We start from the raw sequence: 23850 nt of genomic DNA, 5'->3' as shown, positions 1-23850 counted from the left end.
AGCAATACGACATTTGTAGCCATTCACATCCTGAACGTAGAGCATTGTGTTCTCAACGGAATTTCTGAGGCTTCAAGCCCTGAAGAATACCCAACAAGTGAAAATACACAGAAAGGGTGTGCTCTGGACAGGGGTCTTGGGTGGGGTGGAGGATACACAGCAGGAGGGGCAGGCAGAATCCAGCAACCAAGTCACGAGTCACTAGCTCTTCAGAAAAGTGGCTCTGCTGACAAGAGAATTAGGGCAGGATGATTTTGGCAAGCCCCGTGTTGTGTTAGCTGCGCAAACTTTTTCTGTTCTCTTATGTAGCCTCTTAACAACTGGGTGGGGGCATCTTTTCACATTTCATGAAGAGGCTGATTCCTGTCAGATGTTTAGCAAAAGGCTTCCATATTAGGTTTATCAAGCACACACAATTCCAGATGCAACGTGGAGTCCATTTAGTTTGAGAAGATTAAAATGTGCCGTTTCCTGCCATTGGCAGCATTTTCATTTTTCCTCTTTCCTTACAGTTTTCTCATGTTACTTGAAGTGACTCTTACCCTTATCTTTACACTGTGTTTTAAAGAAAATTCCGGGGGAGAGGATAAAGGACCCGAGTGTCACCGGGAGCGCCTGACCGGAAGCCGCTAACCTGTGTGAGCGCGTCCTGATCAGAGTTATTCTCCTCCCCGTTGGATGCCTCTGATTTACCTCTCCATGGGCAGATACTAATTTCAAACCCATGGCCTTAAGATTATTTCAGTGACTTCCCTTCCATCTTCCTGCCTCCTCCAATAGCCTCGATGTCCCTATTCCTCCCCTGACAAGCCTACCTCAGTCACCCACCACAACAAACACAAATACAGCTCTCCACAGGTCTCTCACGAAGGGCCTGCACAGACCCCACACCAACCAACCCCCACACCTGGGCTAGTGCCCCAGGAATGTTATCATCATCTGAGAGAAGGGCTAGGACAGGCCACCCAAATACAGTAGTGACTGTACTGTACTGACAGAAGCAACAACTCAGGATGTGTGTGTGTGTGTGTGTGTGTGTGTGTGTGTATCCATATATCCTCTTCAAAGGAGGTATCCCTAGAGAAATATATGTATATAACTAAATATATGAAAACTTTAGCTCAAATGTAGATTTAAATACATGTAGATACATGTATATATATTCTTTCCCCTATCCCATCCATTCATTCATTTATTCAGCTTAAATTCGTTTAGTGTTTGCTGTATGCCAAGCACTGTTCTAGGTAGTGAAGACTCAACAGGAAGAAAGAGCCAGGTGAACACTGGCTAGGCAGTGAAGACTCAACAGGAACAAACCACATTTCCTGCACTTTGATAGGAAATGTTGGTAATCCTACATTTGGTAGAGTAAGACAAAAATAAACACATAAATGTATATTTCCGGTTATGATAGGGGATATGAAGAAAAAGCAAGAAGGGAGGTAGGAAGTGATGGGGATTGAGGGTGATGTTTTAGATGGGTGGTCAGGGAGGCCCTTGCTCAGAAGGGGACGGCTGAGTGGAAAGCTGAAGGAAGCAAGCATGAGCCATAAGGACAACAGAGTGGACACCTAGGAGAGGAAAAAGCACTTGCAAATGTCCTGTTTGGGAGCGTGCTTCTTACTCTCAAGAAGCAACAAAGAGGCCAGGAGTAGAAAGAGTAAAGGGGAGCAGTAGGAAATGAGGTAATAGGAGAGGGGCCCAGAATGAGAAAGGCAGACTCTGGCAAGCTCTGAACAGAGGAGAGGCACCGTCTACTGGCATAGCAGGATCACTTTGCCAGCTGAGTAGGAAGAGGTTGAGCAGTCAGCGACAGAAGCAGGGAGCCTAGTTTGGAGGCAGCTGCAGTAATCCAGGTAAGAGGTGATGGAGCTGGGATAAGGTAGCAGTGAGGGAGGTGGGAGTGGAGAGTTTCTGGATATATTGAGGAGAGCTTCAGGACGTGCTGATGGACTGGGCTTGCGGGATGGCCTTGGTCCTGAAACTCCTGGCAAGGCAATAGGCCCAGCTGTCAGCTCAGAGGGTGCAAATGCATCAGAAATCAAGGCCTCTTGGATTCTGGCTCTTAGGCAAGAGGTAAAGACCCCATTTATTTAGCACCTACTATGTGTCAGGTGCTGCCTTAGGTATTTTCACAGAAACTTCTTCCTCACAAATCTGAGACAGGTTTGACTACTTCCACTTCATGGGTAAGGAAACCAGAATCTCAAAGAAGGTCAATCAGTCAGGGACAGAGATCTGAACCTGTGTCTACCAGTCCCCAGGGCTGTTAATCGGAGCCCCTTACAGAGGGAGAGCCTAGCAGAGAGGCTCAGGGGTCGCTGCAAGCTCAGCAAAGGGAGGCGCCAGAGTAAGGGAACCCTCACACCCTCCCAGGCAGCGGCAGATTCACACTAGAGCTCCAGGGTGGAGCTGCAAGTCACGGGTTTGACCTAGCACCAAGCTTCCTCAGCAGGATCCAGGATGTAGCTGCTGGGGCTGCAGCCACCAGAAGCAGGAAAGCCAAATGGGGACAGGCAAGAGATCCAGGTGACCCATCCAAGCCCCAGGCCCGGCTTTCCTGCGTCAGAGGGAGGGTGCCACCAGGTGCTGCCCACCGCCCCTGTAGTCAACACCCTCCAAATTTAGTTTCCACATTTCAGCCTCCACACACCAAAACTTTCAGCTAGCCATCCTGGGAGGAGCCCTGAGGTCGCTGCCTCTGGGCTGGCTGGGGCCGATTGGAGGAAATGGGCCTGCACTCAACACTTGTGCACCTGCACTGGGCGTTGTGTATTTCTCCTCTGGTTGCCAGAGCAACAGAAACAACAGTGGCTGCCGAAACCCCCTTAACACCACAGCCCAGGCTGACCCTGACCAATGGCAGCCAGACCTTGCATCTTGGCCTCTTCCCTTTTCTCTCACCCCCCTGAAAGTATCTCCTCTGAAACCAAAAATTTAACCGGCCTCTCTCCCTGAGCTGAAACGGTTCTCACAGCTTGCCCAACTCTGAGCTCTTCCTGACACGCCTGGGTTTCTGCCTGTCAGCACCCCAGGGAGAGGGTGGGACGCCCAGATCCAGGCATGGAGCAGAATGTCGCCTAGGGAGAGCGCCGGGAGCCTCCTCCTCAGAACCACTGCGGAGCTACTTTACTCCAAACAACCTAAGTAAAGTGGGCAGTTTCCCAAGGTGTGGCCCCAGCTGCTGACCCCAGAGTTTGTACTCAAACCCCCGTGGGCCTGACTACTGCCCTTATTGACAAATCCTATCTCATCAGATGCTCGGGGGCTGTAGGTCTTCATTCCGTGTCAGGAATGCCCCACTTTGAGAGGACTTGTGATTGTGGTAATTTATGACACCAGCTGCTGTGAAAATGACTGGGAAATGGGCAAATTGCCCTGCCTGTAAACTTACAAATGGACATCCAGGACCAGAGATGCCCTTGCTCTGAAGCAAGCACCCATATCGCACTGCCTCAAACTGTAGGGTGCTGGGCTGGCTCACGTTTCATCTCTCAGGTTGCTGTTCAAGTTGCAACCAGAGAATTTCATGTGCTGAGCTGGGAAACAGGACACCAGGGTCCTTCCCTCCATTCTGTGAGTATCCACCACAGGAGTAACCCTTGAGGGTGAGGGAAGAGGGCACCTCTCTGCTGTTTTATTTAGCTATCTCCACAACCCCACAAGTTAAATATAGCATTTTCCACACGTGTGCAACTGAGAAAATCAAAGTTCAGTGAGGTTAAGTGACTTGTCTGAGATTGCACAGTGAGCAAGCAGCAGGATCAGGATTTGAATCCAGATTTCCTATCTCACATTATATTGCAGAGGCATATTTAAAGTCTTTATTAAAGGGCTCGTTTCCTTGATTATCCCACGCAATAAACAAAATCATAGGTACTCTATTAGTTTGCCAGGGCTGCCATAACACAGTATCACAGTCTGGGAGGCTAACAACAGGAGTTTATTGTCTCACGATTCTGGAGGCTAGAAGGCCAAGATCAAGGAGTGGGCAGGGTTGGCTACTTCTGAGGCCTCTCTCCTTGGCTTGTAGTGGCCGTCGCCTCCTCCCTGGGTCTCCACATGCTCTTCCCTCTGTACATGTCTATGTCCTACTCTCTTCTTATGAAGACACCAGTCACATTGGTAATCCTAGCGGGACCATTCCAGTGACTCCATTTAATCATAATTACCTCTTTAAAGACTCTCTCTTCAAATGCACTCACATTCTGAGGTATCAGAGATTAGGACATATGAATTTGGAGGGGGAAGATACAATTCACTCCATAACACATACCAAGCCCTGTCTTTTCAATGCCTGGTTTAGCTCCTCAATAATAAAATATAATAACAATATTCTCAATATAAATAAATATGGTAGGCATTCAAATGATCATGAAAAAAGAAGGCTTTTACTAAAAATTAGTTGTCTTTCTTCTTTTTATTTTTATTTTTTGAGACACGATCTTGCTTGTTGCCCAGGCTGAAGCGCAGTGGTGTAATCTCAGCTCACTGCAACCTCTGCCTCCCAGGCTCCAGGGATCCTCCCACTTCAGCCTCCTGAGTAGTTGGGACTATAAGTGCATACTACCATGCTCAACTAATTTTGCTAATTTTTGTATTTTTTGTAGAGATGGGGTTTCATCATGTTGCCCAGGAGCTGGTCTTGAACTCCTGGGCTCAAGGAATTCTCTCGCCTCAGCCTCCCAAATTGCTGAGACTACAGGCATGAGCCACTGTACCTGGCGAAAAAATTGATTTTCAGCTGCCATTCTGTTAGCAATTTTTTTTCAGAAAGCATTTCCTATGTACAAAACCCTTTGATCATTACAATGCCATATGGTACATAGTGCCACTACTCATTAAACTTTCACTAGAGCTGCGAAGATAAGAAGACATAGACCCAAATAACTACCATACAAAGCAGACATAGAAGACATAGACCCAAATAACTACCATACAAAGCAGACATGCTCTATGCCCCAACAGTGGTGCCCTGTAGAGTCAGGAAGTCCACAGGATGAGACATCACTTCTATTTGGCATAATCAAGGAAGACTTCCTGGAGGGGGTGACTCTAAGGCTTGACCTTAATGTCACATGGGATTTTAATAGACAAAGATTGGGGATGTTGGCTTTTAAAACTATATATTTGGACCTTATATTTGGATTTTTACCCCTAAAATTTCTATATAAAAATAGGAATAATATTTACAACATCATCCTGCTACATGTACCTTGATGAGGTGCATCTCCAAGGAGACCAAGAAAGAAAAAGGGCAATGTCCAGAGAAATAGAACCCAGCAGACTGCTGCACCTGAGTCTCTCTTAAGCCCATATAAAATAGATGACAGGCTTCCATGTGTGCTATGCGCCCCCCTTCCCTCACTGGTAGCCATGTGCCTGCAGCAGCCAGCAAAACGTTTGACACTGCTGTGACGCTGTCCTCAGCCCAATTTCTCGTTTTGTTTGTTTGTTTGTTTGTTTGTTTGTTTTGACAGAGTCTTTCTCTGCCACCCAGGCTGGAGTGCAGTGGTGGGATCTCAGCTCACTGCAATCTTTGCCTCCTGCGTTCAACCAAGTCTACTGCCTCAGCTTCCAAGTAGCTGGGATTGCAGAAGCACACCATCACACCTGGCTAATTTTTGTATTTTTAGTAGAGACAGGGTTTTGCCATGTTGACCAGGCTGGTCTCAAATTCCTGACCTCAGGTGATCCACTCACCTTGGCCTCCCAAAGTGCTGGGATTACAGGTGTGAGCCACCACACCCAGCCGATTTCTCATTCTTTATTCAGAAATCAGGAGGTGGGGCGGAGCAAGATGGCCGAATAGGAACAGCTCCAGTCTCCAACTCCCAGCGCGAGCCACACAGAAGACAGGTGATTTCTGCATTTTCAACTGAGGTACTGGGTTCATCTCACTAGGGAGTGTGGGACAGTCGGTGCTAGTCAGCTGCTGCAGCCCGACCAGCGAGAGCTGAAGCAGGGCGAGGCATGGCCTCACCTGGGAAGCGCAAGGGGGAAGGGAATCCCTTTTCCTAGCCAGGGGAACTGAGACACACACACCTGGAAAATCAGGTAACTCCCACCCCAATACTGCGCTCTACCAAGGATCTTAGCAAACGGGCACACCAGGAGATTATATCCCACACCTGGCCAGGAGGGTCCCACGCCCATGGAGACTCCCTCATTGCTAGCACAGCAGTCTGCGATCTCGCGGCAAGGCAGCAGTGAGGCTGGGGGAGGGGCGCCTGCCATTGCTGAGGCTTAAGTAGATAAACAAAGCGGCTGGGAAGCTCGAACTGGGTGGAGCTCAGAGCAGCTCAAGGAGTCCTGCCTGTTTCTGTAGACTCCACCTCTGGGGACAGAGCACAGCTAAACAACAACAACAACAAAAAAAAAGCAGCTGAAACCTCTGCAGATGCAAATGACTCTGTCTGACAGCTTTGAAGAGAGCAGTGGATCTCCCAACACGGAGGTTGAGATCTGAGAACAGACAGACTGCCTGCTCAAGTGGGTCCCTGACCCCTGAGTAGCCTAACTGGGAGACATCCTCCACTAGGGGCAGACCGACACCCCACACCTCACACGGTGGAGTACACCCCTGAGAGGAAGCTTCCAAAGCAAGAATCAGACCGGTACACTCGCTGTTCAGCAATATTCTATCTTCTGCAGCCTCTGCTGCTGATACCCAGGCAAACAGGGTCTGGAGTGGACCTCAAGCAATCTCCAACAGACCTACAGCTGAGGATCCTGACTGTTAGAAGGAAAACTAACAAACAGGAAGGACACCCACACCAAAACCCCATCAGTACATCACCACCATCAAAGACCAGAGGCAGATAAAACCACAAAGATGGGGAAAAAGCAGGGCAGAAAAGCTGGAAATTCAAAAAATAAGAGCGCATCGCCCCCTGCAAAGGAATGCAGCTCATCGCCAGCAACGGATCAAAGCTCGATGGAGAATGACTTTGACGAGATGAGAGAAGGCTCCAGTCCATCAAACTTCTCAGAGCTAAAGGAGGAATTATGTACCCAGCGCAAAGAAACCAAAAATCTTGAAAAAAGAGTGGAAGAATTGATAACTAGAATAATTAATGCAAAGAAGGCCATAAACGAATTGACAGAGATGAAAACCATGACACGAGAAATACATGACAAATGCACAAGCATCAGTAACCGACTTGATCAACTGGAAGAAAGAGTATCAGCGATTGAGAATCAAATGAATGAAATGAAGCGAGAAGAGAAACCTAAAGAAAAAAGAAGAAAAAGAAATGAACAAAGCCTGCAAGAAGTATGGGATTATGTAAAAAGACCAAATCTACGTCTGATTCGCGTGCCTGAAAGTGAGGGGGAAAATGGAACCAAGTTGGAAAACACTCTTCAGGATATCATCCAGGAGAACTTCCCCAACCTAGTAGGGCAGGCCAACATTCAAATTCAGGAAATACAGAGAAGGCCACAAAGATACTCCTCGAGAAGAGCAACTCCAAGACACATAACTGCCAGATTCACCAAAGTTGAAATGAAGGAAAAAATCTTAAGGGTAGCCAGAGAGAAAGGTCGGGTTACCCACAAAGGGAAGCCCATCAGACTGACAGCAGATCTCTCGGCAGAAACTCTACAAGCCAGAAGAGAGTGGGGGCCAATATTCAACATTCTTAAAGAAAAGAATTTTCAACCCAGAATTTCATATCCAGCCAAACTAAGTTTCATAAGTGAAGGAGAAATAAAATCCTTTACAGATAAGCAAATGCTTAGAGATTTTGTCACCACCAGGCCTGCCTTACAAGAGCTCCTGAAGGAAGCACTAAACATGGAAAGGAACAACAGGTACCAGCCATTGCAAAAACATGCCAAAATGTAAAGTCCATCGATGCTAGGAAGACACTGCATCAACTAATGAGCAAAATAACCAGCTAATACCATAATGACAGGATCAAGTTCACACATAACAATATTAACCTTAAATGTAAATGGACTAAATCATCCAATTAAAAGACACAGACTGGCAAATTGGATAAAGAGTCAAGACCCATCAGTTTGCTGTATTCAGGAGACCCATCTCACATGCAGAGACATACATAGGCTCAAAATAAAGGGATGGAGGAAGATCTACCAAGCAAATGGAAAACAAAAAAAAGCAGGGGTTGCAATCCTAGTCTCTGTTAAAACAGACTTTAAACTATCAAAGATCAAAAGAGACAAAGAAGGCCATTACATAATGGTAAAGGGATCAATTCAACAGGAAGAGCTAGCTATCCTAAATATATATGCACCCAATACAGGAGCACCCAGATTCATAAAGCAAGTCCTTAGAGACTTACAAAGAGACTTAGACTCCCATACAATAATAATGGGAGACTTCAACACCCCACTGTCAACATTAGACAGATCAACAAGACAGAAAGTTAATAAGGATATCCAGGAATTGAACTCATCTCTGCAGCAAGCAGACCTAATAGACATCTACAGAACTCTCCACCCCAAATCAACAAAATATACATTCTACTCAGCACCACATCACACTTGTTCCAAAATTGACCACATAATTGGAAGTAAAGCACTCCTCAGCAAATATACAAGAACAGAAATTATAACAAACTGTCTCTCAGACCACAGTGCAATCAAACTAGAACTCAGGACTAAGAAACTCAATCAAAACCGCTCAACTACATGGAAACTGAATAACCTGCTCCTGAATGACTACTGGGTACATAACAAAATGAAGGCAGAAATAAAGATGTTCTTTGATCAATGAGAACAAAGATACAACATACCAGAATCTCTGGGACACATTTAAAGCAGTGTGTAGAGGGAAATTTATAGCACTAAATGCCCACAAGAGGAAGCTGGAAAGATCTAAAATTGACACTCTAACATCACAATTACAGGAACTAGAAAAGCAAGAGCAAACACATTCAAAAGCTAGCAGAAGGCAAGAAATAACTAAGATCAGAGCAGAACTGAAGGAGATAGAGACACAAAAAACCCTCCAAAAAATCAATGAATCCAGGAGTTGGTTTTTTGAAAAGATCAACAAAATTGATAGACCACTAGCAAGACTAATAAAGAAGAAAAGAGACAAGAATCAAATAGACGCAATAAAAAATGATAAAGGGGATATCACCACCGACCCCACAGAAATACAAACTACCATCAGAGAATACTATAAACACCTCTAGGCAAATAAACTAGAAAATCTAGAAGAAATGGATAATTTCCTGGACACTTACACTCTTCCAAGACTAAACCAGGAAGAAGCGGAATTCCTGAATAGACCAATAGCAGGCTCTGAAATTGAGGCAATAATTAATAGCCTACCAACGAAAAACAGTCCAGGACCAGATGGATTCACAGCTGAATTCTACCAGAGGTACAAGGAGGGGCTGGTACCATTCCTTCTGAAACTATTCCAATCAATAGAAAAAGAGGGAATCCTCCCTAACTCATTTTATGAGACCAACATCATCCTGATACCAAAGCCTGGCAGAGACAAAACAAACAAAGAGAATTTTAGACCAATATCCCTGATGAACATTGATGCAAAAATCCTCAATAAAATACTGGCAAACCAGATCCAGCATCACATCAAAAAGCTTATCCACCATGATCAAGTGGGCTTCATCCCTGGGATGCAAGGCTGGTTCAACATATGCAAATCAATAAATGTAATCCAGCATATAAACAGAACCAAAGACAAAAACCACATGATTATCTCAATAGATGCAGAAAAGGCCTTTGAAAAATTCAACAGCCCTTCATGCTAAAAACTCTCAATAAATTTGGTATTGATGGAACGTATCTCAAAATCATAAGAGCTATTTATGACAAACCCACAGCCAATATCATACTGAATGGGCAAAAACTGGAAAAATTCCCTTTGAAAACTGGCACAAGACAGGGCTGCCCTCTCTCACCACTCCTATTCAACATAGTGTTGGAAGTTCTGGCTAGGGCAATCAGGCAAGAGAAAGAAATCAAGGGTATTCAGTTAGGAAAAGAAGAAGTCAAATTGTCCCTGTTTGCAGATGACATGATTGTATATTTAGAAAACCCCATTGTCTCAGCCCCAAATCTCCTTAAGCTGATAAGAAACTTCAGCAAAGTCTCAGGATACAAAATTAATGTGCAAAAATCACAAGCATTCTTATACACCAGTAACAGACAAACAGCGAGCTAAATCATGAATGAACTTCCATTCACAATTGCTTCAAAGAGAATAAAATACCTAGGAATCCAACTGACAAGGGATGTAAAGGACCTCTTCAAGGAGAACTACAAACCACTGCTCAGTGAAATAAAAGAGGACACAAACAAATGGAAGAACATACCATGCTCATGGATAGGAAGAATCAATATTGTGAAAATGGCCATACTGCCCAAGGTAATTTATAGATTCAATGCCATCCCCATTAAGCTACCAATGACTTTCTTCACAGAATTGGAAAAAACTGCTTTAAAGTTCATATGGAACTGAAAAAGAGCCCGCATTGCCAAGACAATCCTAAGTCAAAAGAACAAAGCTGGAGGCATCACGCTACCTGACTTCAAACTATACTACAAGGCTACAGTAACCAAAACAGCATGGTACTGGTACCAAAACAGAGATATAGACCAATGGAACACAGCAGAGTCCTCAGAAATAATACCACACATCTACAGCCATCTGATCTTTGACAAACCTGAGAAAAACAAAAAATGGGGAAAGGATTCCCTATTTAATAAATGGTGCTGGGAAAATTGGCTAGCCATAAGTAGAAAGCTGAAAGTGGATCCTTTCCTTACTCCTTATACAAAAATTAATTCAAGATGGATTAGAGACTTAAATGTTAGACCTAATACCATAAAAACCCTAGAAGAAAACCTAGGTAATACCATTCAGGACATAGGCTTGGGCAAGGACTTCATGTCTAAAACACCAAAAGCAATGGCAACAAAAGCCAAAATTGACAAATGGGATCTAATTAAACTAAAGAGCTTCTGCACAGCAAAAGAAACTACCATCAGAGTGAACAGGCAACCGACAGAATGGAAGAAAATTTTTGCAATCTACTCATCTGACAAAGGGCTAATATCCAGAACCTACAAAGAACTCAAACAAATTTACAAGAAAAAAACAAACAACCCCATCAAAAAGTGGGCAAAGGATATGAACAGACAATTCTCAAAAGAAGACATTCATACAGCCAACAGACACATGAAAAAATGCTCATCGTCACTAGCCATCAGAGAAATGCAAATCAAAACCACAATGAGATACCATCTCACACCAGTTAGAATGGCAATCATTCAAAAGTCAGGAAACAACAGGTGCTGGAGAGGATGTGGAGAAATAGGAACACTTTTACACTGTTGGTGGGACTGTAAACTAGTTCAACCATGGAAAACAGCATGGCGATTCCTCAAAGATCTAGAACTAGAAGTACCATATGACCCAGCCATCCCATTACTGGGTATATACCCAAAGGATTATAAATCATGCTGCTATAAAGACACATGCACACGTATGTTTATTGCGGCACTATTCACAATAGCAAAGACTTGGAATCAACCCAAATGTCCATCAGTGACAGACTGGATTAAGAAAATGTGGCATATATACACCATGGAATACTATGCAGTCATAAAAAAGGATGAGTTTGTGTCCTTTGCAGGGACATGGATGCAGCTGACCCCCCATCATTCTCAGCAAACTATCGTAAGAACAGAAAACCAAATACAGCATGTTCTCACTCATAGGTGGGAACTGAACAATGAGATCACTTGGACTCGGGAAGGGGAACATCATACACCAGGGCCTATCATGGGGAGGGGGGAGCGGGGAGGGATTGCACTGGGAGTTATACCTGATGTAAATGACGAGTTGATGGGTGCTGACGAGTTGATGGGTGCAGCACACCAACATGGCACAAGTATAATAAAAAAAAAAAAAAAAAAGAAAAAGAAATCAGGAGGGGGCTCGTTTCCCAAGATAGGATAAGACTTGGGGCAGACAGGTGGCTCCAGAACCATTTTACCCAAGAACAAGGTTTATCCTCCATCTTCTGTGACTTTGGAACTCTGAGCCTTTTCCTTTCATTACTCTTCTGTATCTGTCTTTAATAGAGCAGATGACCATTTAAATCACAAAGCCAGCATGCTGTACTTGAGGGAGCTCTCAGGGTACAAACCAAGCATGGGGTATGTCTGATTTTGTACTTAGTTCTCCCTGCTAGGAAAGCTCTTCTGTCTTTCTCCCATCCAAAGTAGTTTTCTCTTACTCAGCCCTCAAAACTCAGCTCAAAGAGCATCCCTTCAGAGAAACCAATTCCTTTCACACACACTCATATTTAGGGCAGGTTTCTCTACTATATATTCCCATTATACCACTCCTTCATAGTTTGTAGCGACATGTTAGTTTCTATCTCCTGCAGCAGATCTTAACTCCCACAAAGGCATGTATGCGTGACGATTATCCACATGTCTGACACATGGAAGGTGCCCCACATATAGACCAAACCATTGGGAGGCAGCCTGATGTAGCAGTAATTGGAGTCAGACAGACCTTAGTTGGAATGCCAGCTCCAACAGCTACTATTTGGACAACTGATTACACACCCTGTGTCTCGGCTTCCCCTATTACAAAACGAGGATAATCATGTTTATTTCACAAGATTGTTATGAGAAACATATAGATAAGAACATCTAGTTGGCATTTTGTGAGCGCTCATGCAGTAATATTAGTTGCTTTACTTCCTTTATTACCTGAATTGGCTCACCATGGTTCTCAGGGAACCTTGACTCTCAGGCCGCTCAGACCTTCCTTCATAAACGCCAAAGTCTGCCCTACAATTTTAATTCAAGATTGAAAATGCTTTCTGGAGCTCTCTGAAGCTGAGTTGAGAGGTTTCATTACCCTCTGTGTCTGTAAGGGTTCTAAGCTGCAAGAAACAGGAACCAACTCTTTCGTCTAAGATGAAATGGAAGTCCTCAAAAGTAAATAGACTGCTCAGAGTTTCCAGAATGATGCAGAACCAAGTACAAGGACTCTCCCTCAAGAATGATGCCCCACATCAGGCCACAGAGCTAGGCCACAAAAGACGCTGCTGCAATTGCTACTGGGCACAGGCCAGCTCCAGGTACTGTGTGTGGTCGGCCCTGGATGCTGGATGCTGGCTATGGAACCACAGTCCTTGTTGCCTCTGGAAACTAAGCATAGTCACTGGTGTCTTGCCCTCACCAGAATGGAGGTCTGTCTGTAGTGTCTGTTTTGGCTCTGCTTCAAAGTCTAGGAAAGGGGCTGGGCGTGGTGGCTCACGCCTGTAATCCCAGCACTTTGGGAGGCTGAGGCAGGCAGATCACCTGAGATCGGAAGATCGAGACCATCCTGGCCAACATGGAGAAACCCCGTTTCTACTAAAAATACAAAAAATTAGCTGGATGTGGTGGCACATGCCTGTAATCCCAGCTACTTGGGAGGCCAAGGCAGGAGAATCGCTTGAACTCAGGAGGCAGAGGTTGTGGTGAGCCAAGATCATGCCATTGCACTCCAGCCTGGGCAACAAGAGGGAAACTCCATCTCAACAAACTAAATAAATGAATAATAAAAATAAAACATAAAAAAAATCTAGGAAAGGCACTTCTGACTGGTGGCACCCAGGTTAATGTGCCCATAAACTCGCTGCAAAGTAGGCTGAGGAAACACAGGTCTGCCACGTTCAACTTTTCTATAAGAGAAGACTCTGCCTTATCAGCTCAGGAATTCCTCCCCAAAAGGAAAGGGATTCGGTCACTGGGCATCCAAAACACTGACAACTGCCCGCCATCCCCTGGAATGGGCCTGGCTCCTATTTCCCGAGTCTTTCCTCACTCCACACCTGCTAGCCTCATAGACTAAGCTCCCTAATTGACTGCTCTCCACATGCAAGCATGTTCTAGGTGACTCCTCCCTGCCCTATATCCCTGTTCCAATAGTTTCATTTTCTTTACTTATTTTTCATCCATTTATATCAGTTTTCTTCCTCCAAAGTCATATGTGCCCAGGATTCTACGTGCATGTAACTCCACAGTCAGTCCATCCCACAGCTCAACTCTTTCTTATTTCTAAAGTTCAATTTATTTCAGAATTACTCTTAACCTATTTAGAATGGGAGCAAATTCACAATTACACAATATGTTAGGGAAGAGTTCCTTCTCTCATGTGCCCACCCAAGTCAATGTCTGAAACAGTCAGCCTCAGTGAACATTATGCTCTTAAGAGGGTCCTCAAAAAGTAGTATTCTTTGGTCAAATGAATTTAAGAAAAGTTTCCCTGTGAGAGTCACAATGCACATTAGGTAATTAAAGGTCTGGAAAGTCATGAAACACAGAAGCCTATTTAATTTTTAAACCCAACACTTCCAAAGTGTATTTGACTACAAACCTTCCCCACATTTTTTGTTGTTGTCTTTATAACACTTTTTCACATCCAAAGCATGCTGCAATAAAGCTTCTTAAGATACTTTACTCAGAAGATTCTTCATGTTCCCTTCTTCCTGATAAAACTATCCCCAAGGAAATGAATCTCTGCTCAGCTTGGAGAAGGAGAACAGGGACGATGGGGAGAGGTGCCATACTGTAGACCCTTGCTACTCAAAGTGCGGTCCACAGACCAGAAGCATCACCATTACCATCACCAAGGAGCTTGGGAAATGTAGCATCTCAGGTCCCACCCCAGACCCAGGAAACTAGAATCTGCATTTTAACAAGTTTATTCCTATGCACAGTAAAGTCTCACCCATACTGGCATAGATAACTCCTGCACCTAAAATCTCCAATTCCCCATAATGAACATGTAAGGAGTTCAACTCATGCCCAAGTTTCCAAAAGTAGAATTTGTTCCTCCCTTGAGGGTTTTACAGAGCTCAGCATTCTTTTTCAGGGTGGGCCCACACCCTTTGGAATTCTGAGAGTTTAAGGAAACCTTAGCATTTTGTGGTTTGACCACAAAGAAGCTGAGCTGACTTCTATGATCTTCTATGAAACATCCCGTGGGGAACCTCTGGCCTCCAGCATTGAGGGATGTGCCATCAGCACTATCACTGGAACACCTGGGAGGTACTGTTGTAACAAGCCACAGTCAGGTAGCATTTAGAAATCCAATTCTGCACAGAGTACATATGGAATTCTAGAAGGGCACTTAATTCGATTCTGCAAAACTAGTCTCTCAACCACCAGCATGTGTATTTACCAAATGCAGCAGATTTTAAAACAACGTAAACTATAACCCAAAGCAATGCTGGTACTGGACCTCAGCCAGCCTGCCACCCTGTTCACCTGCCTTAGGTTACAAAAGGTTCCTATAATGCCCTGCTTTGTAGAGTTGGATGTGAAGGGATTTCAAATCAAACAAACCCAGGTTCAAATACTGGTTCTGCCTCTTATCAGTCCAGTAGAGCCAACCATTTTGCTTTATCTCTCTTAGTTGTGGGTTCTCCCCTGTAAAACAGGGCTATGAAGATTGGCTTCACAGAGCTGTTGTAATGAGGACTCCATCAGGTGAGGTGTGGGAAGCACCAGCTCAGTGCCTTTCTGGTGCCAAGAGCTTCAACCACATTAGATACTCCCCTCCATCCTGCCATTCCCAGCCCACTCCCCAAGTGTAAGCTCAGGAATTCCCTTCCTGTAGGCTTCCATCCTGAGGTGACCACCCTCCAAGCCCTGTGGCTGTGGAAATGACAGCCTGGATCCTCCTTCACTCTTCAACCACTGTGGTCACCTAGCCTCTGCCTTCCAATTACCACAGACCACAGCTCTAGAGGCAGCCTGGAGAGCTAGCAAATTTCTTTCTCCACCTCCCTGACAGCCCTGTGGGACCACTCCTAACCTGAGACACGCTTGGGGAAGGAGGCAAAGGAGGAGAGCTTGGGAGGAAATGGGAAAGGCAGGGCTGAGGGAGTCCTTTCTCCACAGACCTACAGTCTGGGGTCTATACCTTCTGCTTCTGAGAAGAAATAAAGAAAAAGGAAAATTTGGCATATTTTCCTCTTAAGCCATTGAAATAAGGTAAATAAATGAAACTGTTTTCTTCTGTTTAAACTTGGAGCTGGTAGAAGTTGATTCTACTAACCAACTCTCATGCAGGGATACCGACGAAGAATCTTCATGGAGGGAAAGCACGGGATCATTGGTAAGTCATCATTCCCTTAAAGGGAAGAGACAGAGATATAACCACTGAGTAACCAGACTCCCAGTGACATGTGAACTGAGACAGAACAAGATCACGAGCCACCGATTGATGATTGCTCCAATCACTTGTGGCTCATTGTTAGTACCAAGGGAACATTGTTGCTAATCCTCACAGCTATGAGTGTTTTCCAGATGAGATAATGTTCTATGGACTGGGAGTGTGCACATTAGCAACACCGACAAGGTGAAGATGAAGATGATCAGTGTGAACAAACAGCAAGTGATATACAGGCAGGCCTCAGAGATGGCAGGCTTGCTTCCAGACCATCACAATAAAGTGAGCATCACAATAAAGCAAGCCACATTCATTGCTTGGTTTCCTACTGCATGTAACTGTTACGTTTCCACTACACCATAGTCTATTGTGTGCAATAACATTATGTTTTAAAAAGCAATCCACATACCTTAATTTAAAAGTACTTTATTGCAAAAAAAAAAAAAATGCTGACAATATGGAGCCTCCAGCAAGTCATAATCTTTTTGCTCGTGAAGGGTCCTGCCTAGATGTTGATGGCTGCTGACTGATCAGGGTGGTTGTTGCTGAAGGCTGGGGTAGCTGTGGCAATTTCTTCATGGATGACAATGAAGTTTGCTGCATCAGTTGACTCTTCCTTTCACAAAATATTTCCATTTTTGTTGTTGTTGTTGTTGCTGTTGTTTGAGACAGGATCTTGGTCTATTGCCGAGGCTAGAAGGCAGTGGCGTGATCTTGGCTCACTGCAACCTCCGCTTCCCGGGTTCAAGCAATTCTCATGTTTCAGCCTCCTGAGTAGCTGGGATTACAGGCAATTGCCACCACACCTGGCTAATTTTTGTATTTTTAGTAGAGACAGCGTTTCACCATGTTGGCCAGGCTGGTCTCAAACTCCTGACCTCAGGTGATCCACCCGCCTCAGCCTCCCAGAATGCTGGGATTATAGGCGTGAGTCACCGCGCCTGGCTCATAAAATATTTCTCTGAAGCCCAAGGTAGAACTTCTTTCAAAACTGAAGTCAATCCTCTCAAACCCTGCTGCAGATTTATCAACTAAGTTTATGGAATACTCTAAATCCTTTGTTATCATTTCAATGGTGTTCAATGCATCTTCACCAGGAGAAGATTCCATCTCAAGAAACCAGTTTCTTTGCTCATCTGTTCAAGTTCTATCATGAGATTACAGCAATTCAGTCACATCTTCAGGCTCTACTTCTAATTCTAGTTTTCTTGCTATTTCCACGACATTTGCAGTTACTTCTTCCACTGAAGACTTAAATTCCTCAAAGTCATCCATGAGGGTGTGAATCAACTTTTTCCAAACACCTGTTAATGTTGATATTTTGACCTCCTCCCACGAATCACGAATGTTTTCACTGGCATCTAGAATGGTGAATTCTTTTCTGAAGGTTTTCAATGTACTTTGCCCAGATCTATCAAAGGAATCACTATCTATGGTAGCTGTAGCCTTGCAAAATATGTTTATTAAATAATAAGACTTGAAAGTCAAAATTACTCCTTGATCCATGGGTTACAGAATGAATATTATTAGCAGCCATAAAAGTAACATTAACCTCCTTGTACCTCTCCATCAGAGCTCTTGGGTGACCAGATACACTGTCAATGAACAGTAATATTTTGAAAGGAATCTGTTTTTCTGATTAATAGGTCTTAATAAAGCGTTTAAAATATTCAAGACACCATGTTGTTAAGAGATTTGCTATCATCCAGGCTTTGTTTTTCCACTTAGAAAGCAAAGGCAGAGGAGATTTAGCATAATTCTTAAAGTCCTAGGATGTTTTTGAATGGCAAACAAGTTTTGGCTTTAACTTTAGGTCACCAGCTACCTTACCTCCTAACAAGAGAGTCACTCTGTCCTTTGAAGCTTTGAAGCCAGGAATTGACTTCTCCTCTGTAGCTATGAAAGTCCTAGATGGCATCTTCTTCTAATGGAAGGTCGTTTCAACTACATTGAGAATCTGTTGTTTAGTGTAGCCACCTTCATCAATGATCTTAGCCAGATCTTCTGGATAACTTGCTGCAGCTTCTACACTAGCACTTGCTGCTTCACTTTGTACTTCTTTTTTTTTTTTTTTCTTTCTTTTTTGTTTGAGATGGAGTCTTGCTCTGTTGCCCAGGGCAATGGCACAAACTTGGCTCACTGCAACCTCCACCTCCAGGGTTCCAGCGATTCTCCTACCTCAGCCTCCCAAGTAGCTGGGGTCATAGGCATGTGCCACCACCCCCAGCTATTTTTTGTACTTTTAATAGGGATGGGGTTTCACCATGTTGGCCAGGCTGGTCTTGAACTCCTGACCTCAAGTGATCCACCCACATTGACCTCCCAAAGTGCTAGGATTAGAGTCGTGAGCCACTGTGCCCGGCCCATTTTCTACTTCTATGTTACAAAGAGGGCTTCTTTCCTTAAACCTCATGAACAAATCTCTGCTAGCTTCAAGCTTTTCTTCTGCAGCTTCCTCACCTCTCTCATCCTTCAGTGAAATGAAGAGAGTTAGGGCCTTGCTCTGGATTAGGCTTTGGCTTAAAGGAATGTTGTGGCTAGTTTGATCTTCTATCCAGACCACTGACACTTTCTCCATATCAGCAATAAGGTTGTTTTGCTTTTCTTTTTTTTTTTTCTCATTTTTGTGTTCACTGGAGTAGCGCTTCTAATCTCCCTCAAGAGTTGTTCCCCCCCCCCCCCCCCCACAATTTGGCTGTTTGGAATAAGAGACCAAGAGACCTAATTTTCAGCATATCTCAGCTTTCAATATGCCTTCCTTGCTAAGCTTAATCATTTCTAGCTTTTGATTTAAAGTGACAGATGTGTGACTCTTCCTTTTACTTGAACACTTAGAGGCCATTGTAGGATTCTTAATTAGCCTAATCTCAATCTTTGATGTTCTTAATGGCAACATCAAAGATCACTGATCACAGATCATGATAACAGATATAATGATCACAGAAAAGTTCGAAATATTGTGAGAATTACCAAAATATGTCACAGAGACACGAAGTGAGCATATGTTAGAAAAATGATGCTGAGGCCGGGCGCGGTGGCTCAAGCCTGTAATCTCAGCACTTTGGGAGGCCGAGGCGGGCGGATCTCGAGGTCAGGAGATCGAGACCATCCTGGCTAACACGGTGAAACCCCGTCTCTACTAAAAAATACAAAAAACTAGCCGGGCGAGGTGGCGGGCGCCTGTAGTCCCAGCTACTCGGGAGGCTGAGGCAGGAGAATGGCGGGAACCCGGGAGGGGAGCTTGCAGTGAGCTGAGATCCGGCCACTGCACTCCAGCCTGGGCGACAGAGTGAGACTCCGTCTCAAAAAAAAAAAAAAAAAAAAAAAAAAAAAAGAAAAATGATGCTGATAAACTTGCCACAAACCTTCAATTTGTAAAAAGCATAACATCTGCCATTTTCAATAAAGAACCATAAAACAAGCTGTGCCTACCAAAATGCATTGACCACCAAAAGTGTACAATAAGACCCTTTTCTAAAATAAATGCTCCACAAATAATAATAAACGATTTGTAAAATTCAGCAACAGTCCTCAGTTTTCTAAAGTATTTGAAGAGGGCACCATTTTTATATCCAGAGCTGAGGATGGACCACCAAAGAATTTAACCTTTGCTCCAGATGCCCACCTTTCCCTGCAGAGAGGACCTGCCCAGAGCTCCATCTCACAGAGCTACTCAAAACATGGTCCGTGGACCAGAAAGGTTGGGAGCTTGTTAGAAATGCATAGTCCTAGGCCCTGCCCCAGATCTATGGAATCCGAATCCGAACTTTAGCCAGGCCTGCAGGGGATCTGTGAGCTCATTACGATTCAAGAAGGGCTGTTTTAGAACATCAGAAACCAAAGCAGTTACTGCACCGGGTTATTCTCTGGGGGTGGTCAGGAAAGGCAGATTTATTTCACATCGATGGAACAACTCTAAAGGGACAGTGCTCATTTGTGACATTACTCACCAGGGCAGGAGAACAGCACCTTTGTTCAAAGGCCCCATGACACACTCCTACTCACATAAATTAATGGCCCCAATGTGGTGGTGAACTCTTGAGGTAGGAGTAAAAAATTAATGTGCTAATGTACCCATGGAGCTGCATGACTCCCACAGGAAGCCCAGAATTGTGCTTTTAGGCTCATAAGGCCTGTAAAGTAGCAAGTTGGTCTTGGTCTTCTGGCTATGCTCATAAACTTTCAACCAGCGGCCAGATCATAACACAGAGACACTGGAAGGTGTAATGACAATAGGTTGTACAACATCAGTGAAGTGGAGCCAAGGACAAAGGAAGAGGCAAGAAGAGGAAGGGACGTTTTACAACTTACCAGGAATCATGACCTGTATGATGCACAGAGTTTAAGCTTAAGATAGGGATGGGAAAAAGTAGAGAGGGGTTAACAACAAATGCTGATCTGTGGCTTTCATTAAATAAATTCACATGTGTTCTTAAGGACCTTTGAACTTCAGAACATCTCTGACAATTTATGATTAGACTATTTGATGAAATGGTTTAAAACTGAACAGAAAAACTTCCATACGAGAACATTTTTATCAGATTTTTAAAAATGCACCCAAAGTCTCTACAAAACATATAAAAATAGGCTTATTTGGGTTTAATGTGAAAGTGAACCAACCCAAATGTGCCACCAAGATCCTGCCTCCAATGATGCTTCTTTGCCCTCATTCTTCTCTGCCTTTCAGGGACCAGCCGGAAAAATCACAACATTCAACTGAATTAGCATCCTTCTACTTCCAAATCCTGTAGTAAGGAGGATGGTTAAGTTCTACAGACACCTGCAAAAAGACTAGAAAATGCCCTTGTGGAAAGGCCTGTTGTGGTTTCTTACTTTTCAAGGAGTCCATTTACATGGGGAAAGAGCTTCATGGCATAAGACTGCCAATCCATAGTACTTATATAAATTTTATCTTCCATATTTACTCACAGATCTTCCGCTTCAAAATCCTCTTTCAAAATTTCCAGGAGAAAATATGATTCTTCTCCAAGACCACCCCCTTCCTTCCAGGAAGAAAAGGCAGGGTTGAGGGCAGCAGCCCTTGAAAGACCCCTGACTTGGCTAAGAGGAACTGAACAATGTATGACAATGTGTGATATTCGTATGGCCCCGCCCTTATAAAGCTCCTTCATATTCATCATCTCAAGTTTCTGAAGAGGTATACATTGTGTTTAATTAAAGCCCAAGTGATGGAAGTGGACAGAAAGTTATTTCGAGGCTGTTCACACATCTTCAGCCCCTCTTATCAAGCTTTCAGAGCTCTATTCTAAAGGTTAGGGGTGTAGGAGGCAATTATGTCTCTTCTCTAGCAGCTGCCAGAGATTACTGCCGTCAGAGTGATTATCACCAAATAATTGTTCCCTTTCTTCCCTGCTGACAGGGCAGAATGGGAACAGAGACTCATTTGAAATAGATTTTGTACTTGCTGAATGCAAGTTGGATAGCTCAGGTCAATGAGCATCCACTGAAGTATTTCAGCATCGTGCCTGTTGACCTCAGAGAAAAATTAAAATTCATCTGATACAAAAGAGAAAACCATGAAATGTCACCTGCTTGAGGTTATGCAGATTTCTTGGAGTTGAGCAACTGTGGTTTCAGACTGGAATAAGCATGTATTTTAGCGTGAAATAAATTGTCCTCTGCTAAGGATGATTCTAGAGGATAGAAACAAGAGGAGTGTTTTCTGGAGCCTGAACTCTGAGACAAGTACCTGGCTTATCTCTGTAGTGGTAGATGTGAAAAGACTGCTCATGACCCCTCTCCTCCTGCCTGCCTTTATGACATTCACAGTGAGGTTATTAAAATTGTCCACTTGCCCTGTCTCTGGAGCAGTCACAGAGTCCAAATTTTCCAGTGCACTCCTCAAAGTTGTCATGAGACTGAAGATAAATAGGCTATAACGTGAGTGAAGCATGCTGCAAATTCAGTAGTGTCACCTTTCAGCCTACTATCTACCCAACAAAGCCCTACAGTGCTGGGAAATGAAAGGTTTCACACTAACAAATATTTATGTGCAATTCTATACAGGGTGGTGGGCAGGAATAAAGTAGAGTAGGTCATCATCATAATCTTTAATGTCTGGCAATATGAAGGGAGAAAGGTGGCCATCTCTTTTTTCTCTCTCATTGAGAGAGATTTGATTTGATTTCAACCAACAAACCTGTATGATAGCCTGATGTATACCAGCCATTAGGCTAGAGGTTATGGGAACAGGGAGGATCCTGAGGTAACAAAGACAAGGTCTCTGCCTTCAGATGAATTCACGGTGTGGCTCTTCCCTTTTTTTCTAAAAGAGACAGAATGATAATGAGACTTCTGAATTAGAAGAGTCATGAGATCAAAGTTTGAGATTTGGCTTCTCCGCTTGCTAGTTTTTGACTTTGGGCAGGTCACTAGCCTCTCCATGCCTCAGTTTCTCTATATATAAACTGAGGATAAGGGTATTCCAGTGACCTACCTCAAAAGATTGTTGTAGAGACCAAATGAAATTGAACATGCAAAACCTCTTTCTAAATGGCAGCGCATCATGTGAGTGTGATCATTATAATTATGGGTCACAGCAAAAGAGCAATTAGATTCCTAACAATGATACCTTCTACATAAACGATAACCTTGCCCAGCAACTCCTATCTTCTAAATCCCCTAAAAATCAGCACCTGAGAAAGGCAGGTTGGCTTTCTTTCAAAGGTAGGGGTGTGTTATGATAAACATTTGTGTGGCCCTAGCACCAAGAGCATAGCAAGTACTCAATAAATGCTGAAAAATTGGAGTTAGTCTGAGACTCCACAGTCAGACTAGAGAAAACAGAACCAAAGGGGCTACTCTGAAAGTCAGGGGTCAAACCATACATCTTAGCGGTCACAAATTAGTCCATTTGTTTTTAATGTAATAATGTAAATATGTCAGTAGTAAGGGTAAATGTTACAATGATTTACCGTAGACCACAATCATAAGGGGTTCCTCTACCCCCTCTCCCTGCCCACTATCACCACAAGATTTTTCGCTAGTAGCTTTTATTGTTGATCAAGTTTCACTTCGACTGCAGAAGTCATAGTAGGTATCCTGTAGAAAGTGTTTGAAGAGATTGGGCACAGTGGCTCACGTCTGTAATCCCAGCACTTTGGGAGGCCAAGGTGGGAGGATCACCTGAGGTCAGAATTTGAGACCAGCCTGCCCAACATGGTGAAACCCCATCTCTACTAAAAATACAAAAATTATTTAGCTACCTGGGGGGCTGAGGCAGGAAAATCACTGGAATCCAGGAGGCAGAGGCTGCAGTAAGTCAAGATTGTGCCACTGCACTCCAGCCTGGGTGACAGAGAGAAACTCTGTCTCAAAAAAAAAAAAAAAAGTGTCTGAGGAGACTATGGAATCTTGAATTTTTGAATAATTGGAAGACAATTTCAAAGGTATAAAGTCTGCATAAAAGAACTCAGTGTCAGATTCTAGACCAGGCAGGGCCCAGCACAAAGGCTCCGGACACACATCAACTGTGGAGCATTGCTGTTTGAAGGAGGCAATGATGAGTGTAGGTCTAGTTAACATGCTCCCACTTTTTGACCTTTAGGCAAATAGTTTAAATTCATTCATCTACATTTTCCAAATCTATAAAACGTATGTGCCACCTTTCTCGCATACACTTATACACAACAACAACAACAAAA

General features: G+C 43.8%; 1 pseudogene; it reads right to left on the bottom strand.

Annotated features, from left to right (window-relative positions):
- Window positions 1–16660: 16660 nt before the first annotated feature.
- Window positions 16661–19099, bottom strand: LOC139363611 (tigger transposable element-derived protein 1-like; annotated as a pseudogene).
- Between the last annotated feature and the right edge of the window lie 4751 nt (window positions 19100–23850).

This window comes from Macaca nemestrina, chromosome 6 (assembly GCF_043159975.1).
Source record: "Macaca nemestrina isolate mMacNem1 chromosome 6, mMacNem.hap1, whole genome shotgun sequence".
In the NCBI taxonomy this organism is placed as follows: domain Eukaryota; kingdom Metazoa; phylum Chordata; class Mammalia; order Primates; family Cercopithecidae; genus Macaca; species Macaca nemestrina.
The sequence above is the reverse complement of the archived record's forward strand: the minus strand, read 5'-3'. Positions and strand labels throughout refer to the sequence as shown.